Source organism: Castor canadensis, chromosome 6, assembly GCF_047511655.1.
Source record: "Castor canadensis chromosome 6, mCasCan1.hap1v2, whole genome shotgun sequence".
NCBI classification, from domain to species: Eukaryota; Metazoa; Chordata; class Mammalia; order Rodentia; family Castoridae; genus Castor; species Castor canadensis.
In genome coordinates this window covers 149329605-149352255 of record NC_133391.1, presented here as the reverse complement: position 1 = coordinate 149352255, position 22651 = coordinate 149329605, and the positions used below count along the sequence as shown (strand labels likewise).

The following is a 22651-nucleotide window of genomic DNA, read 5'->3' as shown; positions in this document are numbered from 1 at the left end:
GCAGGCGTTGCCTCATCACATTCTTATTTGACACCTTCATGTGGTTTTTCTGAAGCCCAGCTGCCTAGGATCACAGCTTGGCACCTGCTTGAGCTTGCCCACCCAGCCATGATGCATACTTTGGATTTTCCCCAGCTCCTTCCCCAAATGAATTCATCCATTTTTTTAAAAAAGCTTGTTGTTCACCTACTATGTGCCAAGCCCTACTTGATAGACACCATTAAGCAAATTAAAGTTGTTTCTCAAGCAACGGTTTCTGAATTTTTCATTCCCTCCCTTTCCTGCCCTGTGCTTAGGGTTCAAGTCCTTGCACATGCTAGGCAAGCACTCTTCCATTGAGCTATATCCCCAGCCCATTTTCTAAGTCTTTAGAGATGCATAGAAATTTTTTAAATTGTTGTGGTTGCCGTGACTCACACCTATAATCCTAGCTGCTTAGGAAGTGGAGATCAGGAGAATTGAGGTTCGAAGCCAGCCCGGGCAAATAGTTCTGGTGACCCTATCTCAAAAAAACCCATTACAAAAAAAGGAGGGCTGATGTGGCTCAAGGTGTAGGCCCTGAGTTCAAACCCCAATACTGCTAAGTAAGTAAATAAATAAATTGTGTCTTTGTACAATTGTCTTTTTGGGGAGGGGGCCTCATGCTTGCTAGGCAGGCACTCTACCACTTGAACCACTCTAAAAGCCCCAATATTCTTTTTTAAAAATTTACCAATTATTAAGGAAAAAAACTTCATTTATAGCAATAAATTATAACTGAAAGAGCTACAGATAAGATTTTATTTTCTTAAGTCAGTGTTATTCAAAATGAACTCTGGATGTATGGAGGAAGTCTGATCAGACATTTTTTTTTCATTAAAATATGTTAATACATTAAAGGTTAAAATTGTTTTCCTCCTGTGGAAACATTTTAATTTTAAGCAACTTTCTGAAATAGCACCTAAATCAATGGAAGAACTTGCACCTTGGTGTTCAGGGCCCCAGGGCTGTGTTGGTGATGGAGAAAATCCTAAATCAACAGAAGAACTTGTACCTTGGTGTTCAGGGCCCCAGGGCTGTGTTGGTGATGGAGAAAATCCTAAATCAATGGAAGAACTTGCACCTTGGTGTTCAGGGCCCCAGGGCTGTGTTGGTGATGGAGAAAATATTCTGGGAAAGGGAGCCCAGGTTCTCCTCACGATGGGAAGTTGTGTTCCTGCCTTGGGACAATCTAGAGCACCTGGGCTGTGGTCTGCCTCCTCTGTGGCACTTTCCCTGTTCCCAGCATGCCCCCTCTGTCCTCTCAGCCCTCAGGGTTTGTACACACCTCCACTGTCTTTCTCCTATGTTGCCTGGCATTCAGACTAAGTCAAGAATGATGAATGTTGAGAAGGCCCACTGGTTGAAGTTGCACTTGAGATCTGATTTTGACCTTGAGACTCTTCATCTTCCCCCAGTGTCAGTAAGAAGGTGCCTATTGATGTGAAAATAGGGCGGGTACTGAAGTATAGTACACATGACATTCCCAGGAACCAACAAATCACCATCTTCTTAAGTCCAGAAGAGGCACACATGAAACATTCAGATGATGTAAGGTCTCATTTTTCTGATGGTTGTTTTGTCTTCACCCATAGAGGGTAGATACTCTTCATCATTTGTTTGCTCCCTGGAGTTGACTATATGTTATGCACATTCTTATTTAGTGATGAACTAAAATGAGAGATAGCATGGGTGTGCCAGCCTGACATAGTCCTAGGGCAACATGTAGGCGGTCCAGAAATATTCACAAACCAATGTGATCTTGACTGAGTATATGTATAGATTTTCTGACTCTTACCCTTATTCTAGAGAAGCCAAATACCTGTAAACAGAACTATAATCAACTTACTGTTGATTGCAGATGAAAATTAGATTGCCTTCCTTCCAAACAGCTTAGGCAAAGGGCATTGGGCCTAGAAGGAGGGCGACCTCCAGGCTGCCTGAGGCTGGGTCTGCTCTCCTGAGAAGGGGTAAGGTGACTGCCACAGGCTCCTTTAAACAAAATTATTGTCACATTATTGTTATAGTGGGGATACATTGTAACATTACAAAAGTGCTTACAATCTATCTTAGTAAATTCACCTCCAGCCTGGCCAGTCTTTTAACACTCCGCACTTCATTCCTGCTTGGAATATCTGTCTGCCTTGGCCTGAGGAAGCAAGTCTCTACCAAGAGGTAATGAGGAGAGTGGAGACCATAGTGAGATGACTTCCCATTTAAAATACTGTTCCTTTGTTTCTTGGGGGACAGGACATAGAAGAATGTGAGCCCCTAGCAGTCCTGAAGTCATCTCTCCTGATTATCATCCTGAGGGACTGATAGTTTCACTTCCCTGAAGTTTTATTTCTTTTTTTCTGTGTGACAGACTTATTTGACTCCTTAGAATAAGGGAACAAAAATATTGCCATTTGTTTCTCAGCTCCAAGTCTATGTGAGGATATGGGGTGAGGAGAAGAAAAACCCCAGGAAGAACGCCTTCAGAGCCAGACACTGGTGGCTTATGCCTATAATCCTAGCTACTCAGGAGGCAGAGATCAGGAGGATCACGGTTCAAAGCCAGGCCGGGCAAATAGTTCGCAAGACCCTATCTCGAAAAACCCTTCACAAAAATAGGGCTGGTGGAGTGGCTCAAGGTGAAGGCCCTAAGTTCAAGCCCCAGTACTACAAAAAAATTATTAACATAAATTAATTGTACAAAGGGTTTTCATTGTGATATTTACATGCATGCATAAATACACTTTGTTCAATTCACCCCATCTATATTACTCATTCTAGTTTTTTCTCAGACACCAGTTTGTTGCCAGTTTAGAGAAATAGAAAGGGCATTGGAGGCAGAGGCTACCCTCTCTAAGGACTTTCTGCTTGCCAAGCACTTTGCAAATGCATTTAGGCTGACAACTGAAGAATAGAGTGACCTTAAGTGAGACAGTCAATCTCTATTTTGCCTGTTCCAGATTTGAGAAGTAAATACTTCCCTTCAATTAATTTTCAGAACCTCAGTGAGAGACAGATAATGTTAGGGAACCCACATGCCCACATCTGTCCCATCGATGAGGTTTGTTTGTTTTTTGTTTAACAATTTCATTGAGGTAAAATTGTTATGCATATAACTTATGCATTAAAAGTATACAATTAGATGGCTTTTAGTATATTCACAGGATTGTACAAGCATCACTACTAGGTAATTTTAGAACATCTGTGTCACCCCCAGAAGAAACCCTGTCCCCATTAGCAGTGTGTGTTAGTCAGATTGCTATGACAAAATAGAGGCTGTGTATGAAGCAGCCAGAGGTTGTTTATTCGGGTTCACAGTGGTGAAGAGTCAAGCCCGTGACTGGGCAACTCTGATATTTTGGGCCTCTGGCGAGAGTGGTGCATCACACCAGAGGTGTGTAGCAGAGCAAACTTCTCACAGATACGCCAGGAAGCACAGAGAGAATGGGCCAGGGTCCCAAAAACCCCTTCTGAGACATTTCCCCAACTACCTCCCAAAGGTTCTCCACCTCCAAGAAGTACTACCCTGGGGACTAAGTCTTTAACGAATGGGCTTTTGGGGGACATTCAACATGCAAACTATAGCACAGGCGGGCTCTGTTTCCCCGAGTCTCTGGCAACCATTGATCCACCTTCTGTGCTCTACATTTCCTCTCTGGACGTTCATGTAAGTGAAGATATGTGATGTGGTGTTTTATACTGGCTTCTTTTGCTCAGTATGTTCTCAATGTTTGCCCGTGTCGTAACATACATTGCAACTTTCTTTTTAATCACCGGATAATGGTCCAATGTATGACTGTACCACATTTATTTATTTATTTATTTATTATTTGTTTATTTATTTTGGCAGTACTGGGGCTTGAACTCAAGGTGTTGTGCTTGCTCGGCAAGCACTCTACCACTTGAACCTTGCCTCCAGCTCAAAGGCTTTAGTTATTTTTCAGATAAGGTCTTGCACTTTTTGTCCAGGCCAACCTTAGACCATGATCTTTTATCTACACCTCTAGTGTAGCTAGAATTACAGGCATGTGCCACCATGCCCAGCTTGTTCTTTGAGATATAGTCTTGCTCACTTGTTGTTGTTCAGGCTGGCCTCAAACAACGATCCTTCCTGTCTCCACCTCCCAAGTGCCACATTTTATTTATATTGTCATCAGTGGTGATAAGGTGTGGGTTGTTTCTAGTTTTGGGACATTATAAAATACACTACTCTGAACATACGTGTATAAGTTCTTGGTGCACACTTAAGAATGGGTTATATGGTAATTCCATGTTTAACATTTTGGAAAAGTGCTAAATGTTCTAGTGACTGGAAACAGAGGCTGCACTGTTGTACATCCTCACCAGCAGTATGTGAGGGTCAGTCCTGACCAACACTTGTTAGTATCTGCCTTTTTTTCTTATTGTCATCCTCTTGGCTGTGAAGTGATACCTCATTATGATTTTGATTTGTGTTTCCTTAGTTACTAATGATGTTGAACGTCTTTTTTTCATTTTTTTCTTGTCCATTTGTCTCCATGTTTCTTTGGAGAAACATCTGTTCGAATCCTCAGCCTATTTTTTAGTTGGACTATCTACTCATTATTGAGTTTAATCAGAGTTTTAAAGTGTATTCTTCATGTAGTTCTCTTATGAGATATGATTTGCAAATATTTTCTGCTATACTATGTGTTACCTTTTTCATTTTCTTGATGATATCTTTAAAACACAGAGGTTTTTGATGAAGTCCATTTTATTGTTTTGCTGCTTATTTTGGTTTTCTATCTAGGAAGGCTTTGCATAACCGAAGGTCCTGAAGATTTACCCTTATGTTTTCTTCTAAAAGTTTGATGATTTTAGTTTTTCTATTGGGTATGACCCTTTCGTGTATGGTATGAGATAGGGGTCCAGCTTTACTCCTTTGCATGTGAACTTCCAGTTGTTCCAGCACCATTTATGGAAAAGATAGGAGAAAATATTTGCAAGTTATATATCTAAAAAGGAACTTGCATGGAGAGGGGAGACTCTTATAACCTAAAAATTAAATATTATATAACTTAGGGGTGAAAATAATAAATAGGAAAGGGAAAGTCATTCCAAATTACTAAGAAGGAAAAAGTACCTTTTAAAATGTTTTAAAGCAATGTGTTATTTTAAGTGTGTCAATTTTAATGATCAACATACAAATAAAATCAAATCAGCAAAATAACCGATAAGACCTTATCATGAGATATTTATTCAACATTCAGTTTGACATTTCTTATAAGCTTAATTGTTAATAAAAACTTAATCATACCTACAAATTACAATTTGATCTTGGTTAAAAGAAATGAGCCACAAATGCTACAAAGAAAAATTTGCTTACTCAGTTGTCATTCAATCAGCAAACATTTATTGAGTGCTTGATGTGATCAGGGGTGACTGTGATTGATGCCAAGGAAATCAAATAGAGTTCTGTCTTCCTAGAGCCTTTCAAATGAGCCAGTATTTTACCTGAGAAAAAATAAATATTGCTGTTAACTGGAATCTAGATACCTTATCACAAGGTAGTAGATGGTGTATCTCATAGGAAAGGCAAGAGAAGAAAGAAAGCTGAGAGGGTTTTTGTTTGTTTTCTTTTTGTGGTTCTGGGACTTGAACTCATGGATTCCCACTTTCTAGGCAGGTGCTCTGCCACTTGAGCCATGCCCCATCCCTTCTTGATTTAGTTGTTTTGGATAAGGTCTTCAGGTCTTGTGAGCCTCCTACTTACGCCTTCCAGGGAAGCTGGGATGACAGGAGCACACCACTGTGTCTGGTTTATTGGTTTAGGTGGATTCTTGTTAACTTTTTTTGCAGAGGCTGGTCTTGAACCTTGATCCTCCTGATCTCTACCCCCTCAGTAGCTGGGATAACAGATGTGAGAAGCCAAGGTTACAATTAAGCATTGGAGGAGAAGTGGCCCATGTTGATGTAGATAATGATAGTTGTCTTTCAGATTGGCCTATAAAGTTAAATGAGTGAGTCTGCTTTTACCCAAAGGAATAAGTTTGTGTTTACACCAACATCCCTTTAATCGTCCTTAATGAGAGAAGCGATGCAAAGCACCTTTTCCATTTCCATGCAGGTGGCCTAATGGAAGTAGTTTGATCTTTGTCTACCCCAAAACCTGAGGATGCTGGGTGGCTTTTCTTCCTTTTCTGAGCCATCTCATGGGGTCTTCCTCTGTGTTCTTGACCTGTACTTCCTTCCTCCTGTGAAGCTGAGTATAGCCTACCACTGGAAGATACTGTGTTTTCCAAGCCAGCAAGCTCCCAGTTAAACAATATTAAATACAAGATACGGGTACAGTCTCATGCTGACTCTCTAGATACTCTGTGGTCAGAAGACTATCTTCTCAAGACAGAGTTGTGCCTCCCTGCTGAGAGAATCCCAGAGGAATGCTGCCCTTCGATGATGGGGATTTGGTCAGCATTGATCCATAACGTTCAGACGACTGAAAAGGCTTGGACCAACTCACTCAGAGTCTGGAGGCCATGACCCACCTTCTAGAAATTGATGACCTCCCTGACTGGACTTTGCGAGTGTAGGGATAGTTTGTTTATTGCTATCATTGCTCCACTGTTTTTGATCTCAGCTCCCCCTTCCCAATTCTTGGCTAACTTCAGTGATTCTTCTTGGTTTTTAAGTGTGTATGTTGCCAAGTATGAAACTGAGGTAATTTTAATAGAAATTCCACTCAAGTAAAATAAGCTTCATGTTACTGATATCTAATTCATTTGGTTTTATCAATGATTTTTGAGATCTTTATAGAGGCTACTTAACAATATCTAGAACAAAATGTTTGGATTTGTTTTTCTACTTTTGAGTTGTCCAACATACATCAAGAATTATGTTCGCATGTCTAACTTTGAGGGTTATAATAATTCTCTCAAATTCTGAGTAGAATACTTGGCTAGCACAAGGTTATAAACATATCCAAAGGAAACTGAGAAAAAGATCAACAGATAAGGCTTTATTTTGTTAAAATGGACAATTGTTTCATTGGTAGTTTAGCTATGATGACCTCAACATTTTAAGTGGCTTTGCTTCTTATCTGTCTTAGCTTCAGTTATCATAACAAATACTTCCATTTAAATCTAAGCAAAAATCAAGAAGAGGGCCTATAAGAGTATTAATTTGGGGAGCAGGGACATGTGGTTTAAGATGCTTTTCTTTACATCAGTTTGAATTTTCTATGCAGATTAAAAAGAAAATAAGAACATTGTCTTTTACCATATATAATGGAATATAAGCCCCTTACATAAGCAAGATCTACTAAAAGGTTTTGGCTGATATAAATATACATAAAATAGCATATTTAATATACTAATAGGATACCATCTGGTATGCTACTAATAATAAGTCTATCACTATACTTTATTAATTCAATTTGTATTTAAAATCACATTGAAAATTTAAATAACATTAATTTTGAATTTTTTCCCTGAACATATAGCTTATGAAGCAAATTTATTTAGAACTACTTTTTGAATCGTCTGAGTGGGTTTTTCAAAGTATATCACCTGCATTTTCATCTTTGTTATTTGAGAGACAGCGATTTTTATGTCCTTCTATGGTACTGGCACTGAATTTTTTTATCCAGGGTTACAAGTATCCATTCCTATAACCCTGGCACAGTTTCTTTTCTCTTCATTCTATAATTGAGAATAGCTTGCATTTATGTATGTATTTACAGTGTGCCAAAGATTGTCATAAATCCTTTGCATGTATCATCTTACTTAACTTGTGAGATGAGTCCTTTATTATGTCACTTTACTGAGGACGCTGTGGTCTAGAGAGGTTAAGAAGCTTGCTCAGTCACACTGATTATGAAAGGCAGAGCCAAGGTTCAAACACAGCTGTTGAGTTCCAGACTTGCCGATTTTAACCACCATGCTACTCTGCCACAAGGAAATCCAGCCCTTAGTGTTGTAAGATCAAGCCGGGCATGGTGTTTCACACCTGTAATCCCAGATACTTGGGAGGCAGAGGCAGGAAGATCATGAATTTGAAGCCAGCCTGGGCAGAGTTAGAAAGACCCTATCTGAAAAAAATAAAATACTAACAAAAGAGCAAGGTCATGGCTCAAGTGGCAGAGTACCTGCCTAGCAAGTGTGAGGCCCTGAGTTCAAACCCCAGTACCACAAAAAAACAAACAAATTGCGTGGATTGAGTCTGAGACAACAATACGTACTCCAAGTAGTATTGTGTCATTCAAATTAAAGTAATCAAAAGATAGACTCAGCATGAGATTTCTGTAGAATCAAATATAAGACAGTTACCTCTTTATGATGATAACTTTAGGGAAGGAAAAATAATATAACCCTGTATTTTTGTCTGTCTTAGTACATAAGCCCAGTCAATTGGCAAAAATTTAATAAGATAGCTACCCTATTCCCAGAACAACTTCTGGTCCCTGTCCTGGGCTGTCCTGGGCTGTTTTCATATATTACCTAGTTTTAGTCTCTGTACCCTATAATGAAAGTGGCATTTTCCCAGTCTCACAGATGAGTAAATTCAGGCTCAGAGTACGAGAGACTTGCCTGGCATGATATAAAGCTTGTGCAGTAGCATTAAGATTTCAACCTTTGCACAGCCAACTCTGAAACTTGTGTCCTGGGGCGGGGGGCACAAGTTGTTAAGGCACATTAGGATTTAGGAGCCCCTGATATACAGCATGTGGGCCCAAGCCATGCGAGCTGGCATCTACCCTTCTTCTACTTCCTTCACTTCTGTACTTTCTTCCTTGCTGAACCTGGCCAGGGCTTTTGGCTGTGAACAACAGAGTTTAAGAAGAAAGGGATATATTAAAGGATGTTAGGTGGTTCACAGAATTGCATTGGAAAGACCAAGAGTCGGGGTCCCATATGCCAGAGATAGGACAAGAGCCAAACCACTCCCATGGGACTGTTCTAGCAGAAAACCACCCTGCCTCTGCTCACTGCTCAGTCCCAGGACTTCAGGGAGAGACCACCAGAACTGTGCTTTGTCCACAGTGTTCACCAGAAGACCTGGGTCCTTGCCTCCTGTCACTCACATCCATTTCCTTGTGCTGGGATGCATCTAGTTGGTGAAAAAGAGCTCCCATGCCTGCATTCTGGCTGCTGAGAATATGGGAATGTGGGGTTTCTTTTGCAGATTTTCTACTAAATGCAGATTGAGTGAACCAATGAACAGTGTTCACCACATTTAACTCACCAAGTCCTACCCCAGCCTTGGCTCCACCAGGTAAAATATAATAGTGTCTTAGTCTGTTTGAGCTGCTATGACAAATTAACATAAACTAAGTGGCTTACAAATAACAGAAGTTTATTTCTCAAAATTCGGGAGGCTGGGACAACCACAATCAAGGTGTCAGCAGATTTGGTGTCTAGGAAAGGCCCATTTCCTTTTTCGAGATGGCACCTTTTTGCTGTAGTACCCACATGGTAGAAGGTGTAAGGCAGCTCTTTTAAAAGGGCACCAATCCTATTCATGTGACCTAATCACCTCCCAAAGGGTCACCTGCCATTCCATTCATCACTTTGGAGCTTAGGATTTCAACATCTCAATTTCACGAGAGTCCAACATTTAGACCACAGCAGGTGTTTGTGCCTCAGTATCTAGTCCTTGGTAGATACAGACTGAACTGCAGAGTACCCAGAACCCACCATCACACACTAGGGAATTGACTCTGTGGAAAGTGTCTCTCTAGCTTGACAGTATTCTATGAAGTTGTGTTTTGTTTTGATGAAGGAAGCCTTTCTTCTGAAATCCAGTGTGCTAACTGGAGTTTTTCAGTGAGGAACATACCCTTCTGTTCCCAAGTTTCTGAAGTTAATTATTTTCCACTCCTGGGCACAAGGACAACAAAAGTAACAAGTGAGCAATACTTTAGCATTTTTCTTATTTATGAGAAATACATTGAGTCCTTCTTTCAGGCTTCAGCTTTTCAGTTGCTTTTGAAGAGCGCATCCTATGTAGACCCCAGATCTGAAAAACAGAGATCTGAAGGAAATACGTTAATTAGAAGACTAGAAAAAAGAGAAAGGCACAGATCCTGAAATTTAGCTGATGGTCTGCTTATCAACATGGCGACTTCCAGCAAATTAAGTCCTACATCCAACTAGTTACTTAGTCTATAAAATAGAACACAAATGGCAGGAACCAAAGAGTTATTGTAAGAATTACATGCCCAAACTCTGGACACAGTGTCTGGTGCATAATTTTATAATGTTAACCTCTCATCCTTTTAAGAAACCACAGCCTCCCGCAGCTATTCTACCAGTTTGAGTTTCTGTCTCTTGCTTTGATAATTACAGGTGTAGTTTCCATCCTCAGGTGAATAAGCAGATCAAAGTTTTAAGTCATTCAAAATGGGGGGGGGGGCAACCAGATTTGTTTTTTTAACAACTTTTAGCACCCAAATTTGTTTCTTGTCACTGTGACTAGAGTTCAGAGCTTATGCGTTGTTAGAAATAAAGTCATCTTAAGAGATCCTAGTTTGTATTCTTCTGGTTGCCTTGAAGTTTGGATTTTGCCAGGGACTTGCGATATATGTATTAATTTTCCTTCAGGGTTCATTTAGCAGCAACAAGCAGCCAGGTCATTTTCTCCATCCTCTCCTCTCCTTCCCCCAGCCTTCTCTCTCCACTGCTGAGAGCTGGAGCCAGATGTCCCTGTATCTTGGTTGACTCAAGTGTCAATGCCTGTAACCCTTCAGTGGTTACCAATCCAGTCACAAAGGTGCCGTGATGAACGTCTGCCTCCACAGCCACGCGATCCCGCAGTTAAAAAGCTAAGAAAATTCCCAGTGCAAGGAGCACAAGCCCATGCAGCTCCCCCACGGTAAAAACTTGCAGGTGTTTTTTAATTTTAATTAAAATTACTAATGACGAAAGTTTATTGCATGGTCATTCCTAGTGAGTCACACTCAAGACTGCTCCTAACACAAAGATCTGGCTTTGAAAAGGAATTTTACAAGGACATGGTACATGTCTCAGGAGAATTTTGAAACTTTGGGAGGACAGACTTAAATGTGAGAAAGGATAACTCAGTTCCATGGCCGATGCTGTTGTCTTTCTTCTTCCTTTTTTTTTGGGGGGGGGGGGTTGTGGACAGTATGAGGTTTGAACTCAGGACCTTGTGTTTGCTATGCAGGCACTCTACCTCTTGAGCTATTCTCCCAGCCCTTTTTTTCTTTAGTTTTTCAGATATGGTCTTGTGCTTCTGTCTGCACTGGCCTCAGACCTTAAAATCCTGTGGATCTCCACCTCCCAAGTAGCTGGGATTACAGACTTAAGCCACCACGCCTGACCCCTGTTTTCTTAACTGAACTAACTGTGGCAATAATTCAGTGACAAATGTGATATTTGTTCCAGTGGGAATTCTGTTGAAATTGAGGTTACGTTGTGCACAGGAGCACTTCCTAACACACAACTGACACAGAAAGCTGGTGAAGCAAACCTGAATTCAGTCCAGCAACCTCAGTAATTCTGACATTCCTGTGCTTTAGGAAGTGGGGCAGCATGAAATATTTACTGTAAGCCTGGCGGGGATTGGCGCTTCCAGAGGTTGAGTTCAGCAAAATGTAGGGGACGGAGAAAACCTAGCTTAAGTGTGAAAGCGTACCTTGCTGCCCCTGAGAGAGAGGCAAAATTGTTAAGATGAACTGCTATTTCGGTGGGGGCGGGGTGGGGCACAGAGGAGGTATTCATTAAACGCCTTTCTGTCTTTAATAATAAATAAATAAATAAAGGATGTTGGATGTTTCCAGAGCTGTGCAGTGATATGAAGGAATATTGGGGACAGATACTAATACTCTAGAGAAACACCTCTCACCTGAATTCACCAGATCTTATTAATTGCCACTGACAAGTCCAGGCAAAGACAATGAAGACAATGATGACCCTGTGTCACTGTCACCTGTCACTGGCCCTTCCTGGGTAGATTTAACCTGTGCTCTCCTTAGATTGTGCTCCCAGCAGCCAGGTTACAGACTTTCTGTGTTAATTGGCAAGACTTCCCTAGGCCCAAGGATGGTCTCCTGAATCCCCTGGGCTCTTGGCCAAGAACACCATCTCTGTCTTGTATCCAGGAGTTTCAACCTGGAAACAGGAAGACCAAAGAAAGTCTGCTTTGTCCTTAAGTGGAGTGCATTTCTGGATTTGGTTGATAGTACCCTGAAGGCTTGGAAGGCACCTTTTGCTCTGTCTATAGGCCAGAGAGTTTCAAAGAGCCACGGGTCAAGGTTGTGAAAGAAAGGGAATTCTGATTGTGTATGTGTTAACTTTTTTTTTTTCAACATTTGTCCTGTGTAGAGACAAATATCCTTCCCCGATATGTTTCTGAACAGTCAACTATAGGGCCCCTTTCTCGGTCAGTCCTGTTTCCATTCTGTCGGGGAAAATTTCCTTCCACAGTGCACTGTCGGCTCAGGGCTTTGTTCCCAAGCCTTCTGGAACTTTTTGCTTTTAAGAAGCATTTATTGACAGTTGTTTGGCAGGGGCTGTGGTTGTCAGAACATGTGTGTGTTGGCGGGCTGTGGGAGAATGTCAGATACAGGTCTCATGTGTGCCTGTGATGGCAAATGTTCACAAAGTCTAAGAGTGGGGTGTGCTTTTTTTTTTTAATGTTTTTCTTTGCACATAATAGTTATATATGACATTTCCACATGAACTGTGGTTTTGTTCATCCCCGCCATTATTCTCCCTTTTCCCTGTAAACAACTATTTTTTATGATGGACTTTATTTTTCTGGATTTTGTACCCCTCTCAACTCAGACATTGCCTGGATTCAGAATACTAGCTATTAATCACTAGTCCATCCTAGTGATGAGGACTAGTAATTGAGGGCTGTTGGATGTCCTGCCTGCAGCAGACCTACTGGCTTCAGTATCATTCAGAGACAGCTGGCCATACACAAGGTTTGGCTTCTCTGTGCTAGGTGTAATTGCATGGAACCAGCTCACCCATCCCAGGGAGAGTGCTTTTGCATGCCCTCAGTCAGGTGTACAGACTTGATTTCTTCTCCCACTGGGTCCCCAAGTGCCTTTGAGCCAGAGGCAAGTAAGTATACCTGTCCATTCTTGTGTTACCTCATACCTGTGCTACTTACTGGCTGTCCCAGCCCAGTAAGCGAGACCATGTGGGTTAGGTGTGGTCTTCTTTGCCTTTGACACCTTTAGATATCCTAATTCAGGTGCATCTGTTTTTAGGCCAGCCTTGCCCTGATTGGAAGGTCACTTTTGCAAGTCTGACCTGCCATGTCCAGTTGTTTTCCTTAAGGATCTCTGGGTGTTTGCTAATTGTGACTGGAGGATTTTGAATCTGCAAAGTGTCAGTGCAGAAACCATTTGCCTAGCTGCTTCTGGGCAAGAGTATTTTATTAAGCCTGAGATAAAAGTTAGTGTCCAAGGACCTGGGGAAAGGAAGCTACAGGGCCGATGGGAGCAGTTTACCTGAGTGTGAAATAGAATCAAGACATAAGCCTCTTACCAACATCTGTCAGTATTTACTGAAGACTTTCTGCTAATTGTCACCATAGCAGACATCGGGCAACATTTGTAACTATCTATAAACTCCACAGAACTTTTGGGAAATGTGGGAAGCAATGGGAGCTGATGAAGGCAGTACCTGCACTTAAACAGCAGGGAACATAGCACCCTGCCCTGAAAGATAGAGGAAAGCAGCCAGAGCTGGCAGGAAAGCAGGGGGGTGGGGGGTCAGCCAGTTGAAGGGCCTGGTCAATGTCAAGGACATGTTTGTGGGATTCAGAAAGGCCCTGAGAGCTATAGGATTGGAATGGTGATTGCATCTGTCAACTGCCAGGTAGATGCTATTATAAACCAGCAGCCATGGAGATGTTGGAAGAAAATTTTAAAAAAAGGGTTCCTTTCTACTGAGGATGAGAAAAAAGAGAAATTCCAGAAGGCTTTCTCAAGAGCTGAGGGTGAAGTTGTGCATAAGCTGAAGGGAACCCCAACTGGAAAGGAAGGAAAGGCATTGAGCTGGCGGACTGGTAGTTGGCACATTCAGATGGAAATGTCAGCTCCCTAACTTTAACCTGGAACCAATGATGGTAAGAACAAAAGGGGTCCCAGTATTGAGAAGTTAAGATGGAGAAAGAATCATCTGGGAATCATTCATGGGTATCATTCTAGGTATTTCAAATTTTCCTTTGAGGTGTACTACAGTCAGCATAAGGAAAGGACAAGGAAAGATGCCATGGTTCTCCTAGATCACCTTTCTTTTTAAATAGCACAGCTAGTCATGCCAGTTCAGGCTTCTATTCTGATATTTAGGGTCACCTTAGTGACCTTTTTCTTCTATTTTCTCACCAGTAAAAAAGGAAACAAGACCTGGCTCATCCCTAATCATGAATTAAGTTAAGAAATTTTTAAAAAAGGAAGTTCATGATGCTCCTGAGAAGGAAGGTGCTTTCCCTTCAGAGAGGAAGTCCTTCATCTTGTTGATGGCAGGGCGCCTGCCAGGGAGATGACACGGATGTCTTTCTGTGCCGCTCCAGGTGGATGTTGTGTGTAGCTTATCTGAGAAAATCCCAGGTGGCATATGGTTCTGTTTTCTCCCTTATCAGGTAACCAGTGGCCTGATTCAAGCTGGCAGCTCCTTTGGGCACTGCTCAGCTCTGACTTTGGAGTCTTTTAACACTGCTGCTCTCTGAGCACTCTGCTTTCCCAGTCTCCCCTTTGTCACTTTCAATTAAGCCAGGAACTTCTGGAACCAGGACAAACCATGTGTAATTTGGTTAGTGATGTCAAGAAGCAGAAACTGCAGAGGGGAAATTGAAATAAGAACAATCAGAGGTGGAGCCAGTTGGTTTTACTCGAAAGTCACTGTGACCTCAGCTGATCAAAAACCCACTGTGTGGTCAGCACTGAAGTTGTCTAAAGCATTCTGTCACTGCCTTGTACCTGGTCTGGTGAGAAAACTGAGGCTTAACACTTACTGTTTACATAACTAATGAGCGGGAAAGCTGCCATGAAGCTATGGTAGTCTAACTGAAGGTCCATCCATTTTTTTTTCTTTTTTAAGACTTTTCTTTTTTTAGAGAAGTTTTAGGTTCACAGCAGAATTAAGTGACAGGTATAAAATTTCCTACCTTCTTACCCACACATGCACAGCCTACCCCATCAACACCCCCTACCACTTCTTAAAATGAGTGCTAGGAGGGCTACACACTCTTTTTGTTTGCTTGTTTTAGTTTTTTGAGATAGGGTCTTGCTATGTAGCCCAGGCTAGCCTCAAACTCCTGATCCTCCTGCCTCAGCCTCCTGAGTGCTGGGATTATAGGTATGTACCACTACACCCAGCTTCACACATTCTTTGTTAAATACAAACTAGAGAGACTTGTGCCCACCCTCCTCCCAGGTACTAGATGTACCAGAAGTTTTACCCCTTGGCTGTCATTCTTATTGCCAGAATTTGTATTGTTCAAGGTCAGGCAGGCACATTCTCGTATCTTTTGTTTTTAAGCTGTTTTAGATAAAACTAAAGACCTGGAAGTCACTACTGCCTGATTCCCATGGGAAATATCCAATTATTTAAAGACATTCTTCTTGTGGGAAGAAAAGGGGGAAACAAATAACCGATTGTTTGGAGGCCCATAGAAAGGAGTTTCCACAAACGACCCAACTTCCTCAGTTCTGAAAGCTGCGGTTTTGTGAATCAAGTTCCTGCAACCACAGAACCATACGTGATTCCAAGAAAAGATTCTTCGTGGTGAAGATGAGAAATACCTTGAAAGTACAGCTCTGAGTCCAAACATATCATTGAGTGTAATACGGTTTTTGATAGATTTCTTCCTCCAAGGGCTTTACTCCACCCTTCCCCACTTGAGTAAGAAAGGCTCTAATAATTTTTAATCATAAGGGAGACTTGGTAAGCAAGAGGGCTGAATTATTTTGAGATCTGGAAATTATAGACTGGGTGCATTCTCCACCAGGAAACACACACTGCACTGTGGGGCTCATAGAAGAGCAAGGAGACAGGGAGGAAAAGGGTTGACTAGTCATAGAAATACTTTGGAAAAAGCAAAAATAGTTCCAGTTCACAGAAGTTTCACTAGCCCTTCTAAAATGTACTTGCAACCAAGCCACAATGGTGTGCAGTATTCACTGAGTGTGTGCTCTGCACAGGTAACCAAAGAAGCAATTTATCAGTGCCTGTCCTTGACGGCCTTAGCACTGCCCATCTGGTGTGTCCCTCCACCATCTGCCTGTGTTTAAGATGCAGAATTATTACCTTAAGTTTCTGAAAAACAAACGAGACTTCTTCCAAAAGTAGTTAGTTCTTTTCTTCATGTATGTCTAGAAGAAACATGGCTATCTTTTCTTACAGACCGATCTCATCCTCATTAATTCTAATTCTAATTCATTCTAAAAAGCTGGCTAGAGGTGACCAGTGGCCCTAGTGACACATGTCTTTGTCCAGGACTCAATCTTTGGGCCATAATGATGTGCACTAATATTGATTAACATGCCTTTTCCCTGGTTCCATCTTTACCCAGGATGACTCCTTCTTGAGGAAAATGGGGCAATTTCACGTGGCTACCTTCACTTAGGTGAGGAGAGGAGGAGAAAACAGGTCTCTGCCTGAGGGATGGGGACTGGTTTAGGGAGAGGGAATGTTTCTGCACATAAATGGAAGTTTAAACCCAGAACGCCCTGTACCAAAGGGGAAGCAGACTGAACAGCTAAGGCGAAAGCACGAAGTATTTTGCAAAGTCCTCAAAGAGCTTGTTTTGTGATATTAATAACTTGCACTGTAAAAAGGCAGGGGGGAGAACTATCTGAGAAAATAAGACTTGGATAAGGCAGTTAAAGAAGAAGTAGTAAGCAATATTTCTTAATCTTACTGACCACAAGTTCTTCCATAGCGCATCTCCCCAAAATGACATCTTATAGAATGTATTCTTGGAAAAAATAGATTAAGGTCATTAGAAAAATTACAAAGAAAGAACCCTTAAGAAGAAACATCAAAAGCATAGCAAAGCTGCATTAAGGATGGACTTTTGTCCTGTTTTCCCATTTATTTGCTAGAGCATGGGAGTGTGCTGGACTTGCTCAGAAGAGGAAGGTAAGATGAAACTTTTCAATAAATAATTGATCCAGCACTTCCAATAAAATAAACGCCAGAGAGAAAAACAGTCTCCTGCGCTTGCCCTGGAGCCTCATAGAAGCTACAAACCTGCTCACTTGATGCATGATTTAGTGTTTTTTGGGGTTTTAAATCTGAATGCTAAACCTGCCTCTCTGTCATTCACTCCATGTTTTGTGCCCTGCCAACATTCAACATTTATTCTTGCAGCCCCTAGAGTGAGTGGCTGTCACCATGATTATCCATCCAATATATTGTAACATTCTAAGCTCAGAAGAGAGATGGCAATTGAGGGTTGAGGGCTCTTCCCTTGGTTGCTGTAGCTGTAGAGGTGGATGGGATAACGCAGAGAACAGGAGGGAGAGGAGCCAATGCTCCCCCATCCTTGTGTGGCTCAGCAGGAGGATGGAGGTTGAGAGGAGCTGAGAGGAGGCTCCAGACAGCTGGAGGGAGCTTGAGTCCTCAGAGGTTTATGATTGTAATTGACAGATCTGACAGTTAAGAAACAGATCCTTATACAATTAGAGACCAAAAAGGTACGATGGCTTCAGTCTATGCTGCCACATTGGCATGAAGCAAGGGGCACATGAGCTCCAAGAGGGCTTTGTGGAGGAGAGGAACAGGCTGTGGCCACATCAAGCTTTCTCAGGGAACCCTCTGCATTAATGCAGGTGTTGCTGCTTCTCCAAATTTGCAGGCCAAGGCTCTCCCAGCTTGCACAATCTGCAGGATGTTCCTGTCGACATCAGCAGCATCATCTCCCATCACAGAACGGGGAAACAAAACTGAGCGCCTTACTTGTTTTTATAACTTTCTGCGAGTGATGTTTGATTGGGGGATGGCAAAATGGAGAAGCAAACTTTAGTGCTTCCTATTATTTTCAAGGTCATTTGTCAGTTTTATTTTATGGCACGTGATAAGTCTTTTTTGTAACTTCAGCCATAAGAAGCATGACAGCCATAGAACTGGCCAAAGGGAAATTATAAAGAAAAATTCAGATTCTATTGCCTTTCTAGAAAAATACACATAATGAGAAATGATGATTTCAACCATTTTTAAGTATACAGTTTTGTGGCACTGAACACATTCATCTTGTTGGGCCACTATCACCAGAACTTTTTTTTCTAAACTGAAACTGTTTTTCTAAACTGAAACTCTGCACCATTAAACTAACTCCCAATTCCTCCTCTCTAGGCAGCCACCGTTCTACTTGTTCTCTTTGTGGATTTGACTACTCTGAGTATCTCATAATGAGTAGAATCACAGAATATCTGTTCTTTTCTGACTGGCTCATTGCACTTAGCTTAATGTCTTTTCATGGTTCATTCATGGTGTAGCGTGTGTCAGAATTTCCTCTCTTTTTACGGCTGAGCACAATTCTGTTATGTGGGTATGCCATGTCTTACTTATCCATTCATCCACTGATGGGCATCTGGATCACTCTACCTTTCAGTTATTGTGGATGGTGCTGCTTAGAGCATAGGTGTGTACATACATAGGAGTGTGTCCAGAAGTGGCCGTTGCAGGACTGTTCATCCTTTTCTCTGCTGGTGATGCTGGAATTGGTCATTAGCTGTCTGCCCTGCTCGTGTTCCCCTTCTGTTTTTGCTCGTGGAGAGTCTTAGGTGTGTCTCTAGGCTGGGCTTTGTGACCAACTGGGGAACCATTAGTTGTTGGCTGTAATGATTCATATCTTGTCCACCTGATACCGTCTTAGAATCTAAATCAGGAATATATATATTCTAACCTCAGCCCTTCCACCAATCTGCCCTGTGACTTTGGCCCGTTTCCTTATCTCTGGATCTGTTTTCGAATCTGCAGAATGAGAAGGTAGAAAGAAGTGATATTTGAGGTCCCTCCCAATTCACAGACGGTGAGAGGGCACAGTGGTCTCCTAAGTCCAGACAGGAACCATGGTGGACAGGCAGAAGACAGAGCCCCAGACTACTACCATGGACAGCTGACAAGAACCTTCTCTTCCTGGAAACTGCGAGGTTGAGGTGGTGGGGTACACACTGCATTCTGGCTGTGCTACAGGATTAGCATGAGAAAGCACAGCCGCAGTCCCCCCCCCCCCGACAGCAAAACTTTGTTACATCTTATCCACCCTTTGTTGAGAGAATGTGACAAAGAGGTAGAATAACTGGTTTTACCATAGACTGTTGGCAGGTGTCACAAACTAATGCTGAAGAGAGTCTTCGAGGCAAGATTTTACCTCTTAAAATGGTAGTTTAGTCATGGACCAAGAAACTTTTAACCCCCTTTCCTCCACTTCTTGTTTAAAAAACAAAAAAGATCAATGAGCATACTTCCTTTTCCTTCATTTAAACTCAGAGAAGAAGTTCAGTCTTTCCTGAGCTAAGAAGGAAGTCCCAGGAAAGTTCCCCATGACCAGCTTCCTGGCCTCTGGATTGCAGGTAGATGTGTAGGCTGACCTGGGTCTCCCTGCTTGGGCTTGGCATCTAGGCCTAGTTCATCCTCCTGTGAGTTCTCTTTGCCCCACCAGCGAAGCACAATATATGTCTTCCCTGTCTCATCTGTAAAAGGTGAATCACTGGGGTTTTTTCAAAGATATTGTGTGAGGGTGTTGGGATGACTAGAATCCACTTGGAGCATTGAAAACATGTATAGCAGTTTCTTCATAAGAGATATTTTAAACTAATAACAAAAGTTTTAAAAAACACTTTAAGTTCAGGTATTAAGCTAGCAGTCTTTTAACATATCAGAAAAAATTAAAAATTAAAGAAATCCTGGAGTGATTGGAACTAGATTATAACAATATGGAGTTCATGGGGTGAGTGGGGGGAGAGGGAAGTCTATATTTGATAAAATGCTAAACTAAATGGACAAATTAAAAAAGAAATTTTGAAGTCTGGAAGCATGGCTGAAATAGCCTCAAGTAAGCAGAAGGTGTCTGTACCTCTTTTGTCCAAACCTCACTCATGTAGCCAATGAGGGCTTTGTCAGTATTGTAATGACAATATACCATTCCCTTTAAAATTGTTCAAGTTTATTTTCATACCGACTGCAATAGCCTTGGGGGTTTTGACACCTTTTTCTCTGGTTGTTGGATCATGAAAGACCCCTTTTTCTCCAAGTGCAAAGCAAGGCAAATATTACCCATGGCAGAAACCACATTGCATGTGTGTTGGTTTGGGGGAGCCAGTTTTTTAAAGTTCTGTTTCCTGATAGCCTGAGAGAGAGACAAAATCATGTTTGTAGTGGTTGATGTGTAGTAGGGATATGTGTTCTCAGAGCTGACTGATGTATCTCTGCTTTGCTAGTATGGGTTTGCAACAGAAGATGGGCACTTAACAGGATTAGAAAAGTTGTAGATTTGCAATAGCAGACTTCAAATTATACTACAGAGCCATAGTAACAAAAACAACATGGTACTGGCACAAAAACAGCTATGAAGACCAATGGAATAGAATAGCCAACTCAGAAATAAAACCATACAACTACGTCATGTGACCTTTGACAAGGGAGCCTAAAACATACACTGGAGAAAAGGCAACCTCTTCCACAAATGGTGCTGGTAAACTGGTTATAAGCAGACCCCTCTCTCTCACTCTACAAAAAATCAACTCCAAATGGATCAAAGATCTCAATGTAAGACCTGAAACTTTGAACTACTAAGGAAAAACTCTGGAAGATATAAGCATAGGTAATTATTTTTGAGTTTTATCCAGGAAATATAAACAGATATGACTGCATCAAATTGAAAAGTTTCTGTACATCAAAAGAAACAATTACCAGAATCAAGAGACAACCCACAGAATGTGAGAAAACCTTCACGAAACATGCAATGGATAAATGATTAATATCCAGAATGTGTAAAGAGCTCAAAAAATTAAATAACAAAAGAAGAAATAACCCAATTAATAAATGTAAAAACAAATTAGATAAAATGGCTAATAAATAAATTTAAAAATGTTCAACACCTTGGCCATAAAGGAAATTCAAATCAAGACTACATTCAGATTTCATTGTAACCTAGTCAGAAAGGCTATCATCAAGAAAACAAACAACAATAAATGCTGGTGAGGATTCAGGGAAAAAGGAACCTTCATACATTGTTGGTAGGAATGTAAATTAGCACAATCACTACCTAAAGCATTTTGGAGTTTCCTCAGAAAACTAAAAATCTGCCTATGACCCTGCCATGCCAGTCTCGGTCATATATCCAAAAGTGTATAAATGAATATGTTTATTGTAGCTCTTGTTCACAAAGCTAAACTGTGGAAATCAGCCAACGTTGCAACAATACATGAACACATGGAATATACTCAGAAAATTAAGACTATTACACAGAATATTAAGAAAAATGAAATTATGTCATTTGCCGGAAAATGGATAGAACTGGAGATCATCACGTTGCTGGAGATAAGCCAAGCTCAGAAAGACAAATACCACGTGTTCTCACTTACTTGTGGACTGTAGACCTAAAATGGTGGTGATGATGACGACAACAGTGATAATAATAACAATAGGATATGAATGCAATAGGAAGACCATGGGGGAGCAGTGGGAGGGAGGTGGGGAAAGGACACTGAGGTTAACGAGGATTGAAATTACATGAATGAAAACAGCGTAGTGAAACCACCAAACACTGTTTAAAAATGGGGGAAGAGGACAAGCGAAGAGGAATATAAAGGAGGAGGTGAACTTGTTCAAGCTATATGTATACACATATGGAATCAGCACAGTATTAATGTATTCTAACATTTTAAGAAAAGAAAAGTTGTGAATTTGGTATCATGATTTTGAGTAGATTTTGTTTGCCAATAAAGTGATTCTGTTACAAAATAGTCTACACTCTCAATTTTTGTAGCTATTTAAATGCAACTTAAAGACTCCCATAAGTGCAAAGTGTATGTAGCTTATTGTCAAGTGTTAGGTCATGGAGTGAAAAGTTTCTTGGCTGATCATTGTGGTATCACAGTTTTAGTGTATGTGAAATACACATTTGTTTTATTTTGGGTGTTTCATGCATGCCTGAAATCTTCAGTCCACTTCTGGGGCCTGCATTCAGGGGCGCCTGTTACGACTTCATTGCTGATGGAAGAGTTGATCTGCAGATACCTGCAGGAGAAAGCCATGGGTATCTTCTACCGAAATCTAATTTTCCCCTATACTCCCAAAAAATTAAAGTCATTCTTAGCAGCCTGGATTCAATTTGCTGGAAGAGCAAGGGTTGGTTCATTCTCTTATAGACACAGTTTAGCTAGACTCACTCATAAATGAAAAATGATCTGAGGGCTGTGGGTGGGTGGGGCCCTGGAGCTGAGAGAGAGAGAGACAGAGAGAGAGAGAGAGAGAGAGAGAGGATCTGTTCCTAAGCCCAGCAGAGCATGGGGCGCTGGCACAAAGTCGGAGCTCGCACTGGCATGGCTCGCAGTTTTGTTGATAATTAATAACCCACAACTTTGAAGAACGGAATGGAGATGGGAAATAAAACAGAACAAACTTTGGAGTCTGTCCTGTGCAAGTGGCTGCCGGAGCCCAGTAGAGAACACACAGCTGATCAGCTCATGAAGCAG

At 41.4% G+C, this 22651-nt stretch overlaps 1 protein-coding gene across 10 annotated transcripts in view; it reads left to right on the top strand.

Moving 5' to 3' along the window:
- The window catches only part of Pdzd2 (PDZ domain containing 2), a 374613-nt gene that overhangs the window by 200622 nt on the left and 151340 nt on the right, over nucleotides 1-22651 (top strand). The window contains exon 1 of one of the 10 annotated variants that reach the window (XM_074077665.1): nucleotides 1-22651. This exon is cut by the window's left edge and continues 13688 nt beyond it. The exons of the other annotated variants lie outside the window; for them this stretch is intronic. The gene's annotated coding sequence lies outside the window, so the exon portion shown is untranslated. 10 annotated transcript variants of the gene reach the window in all.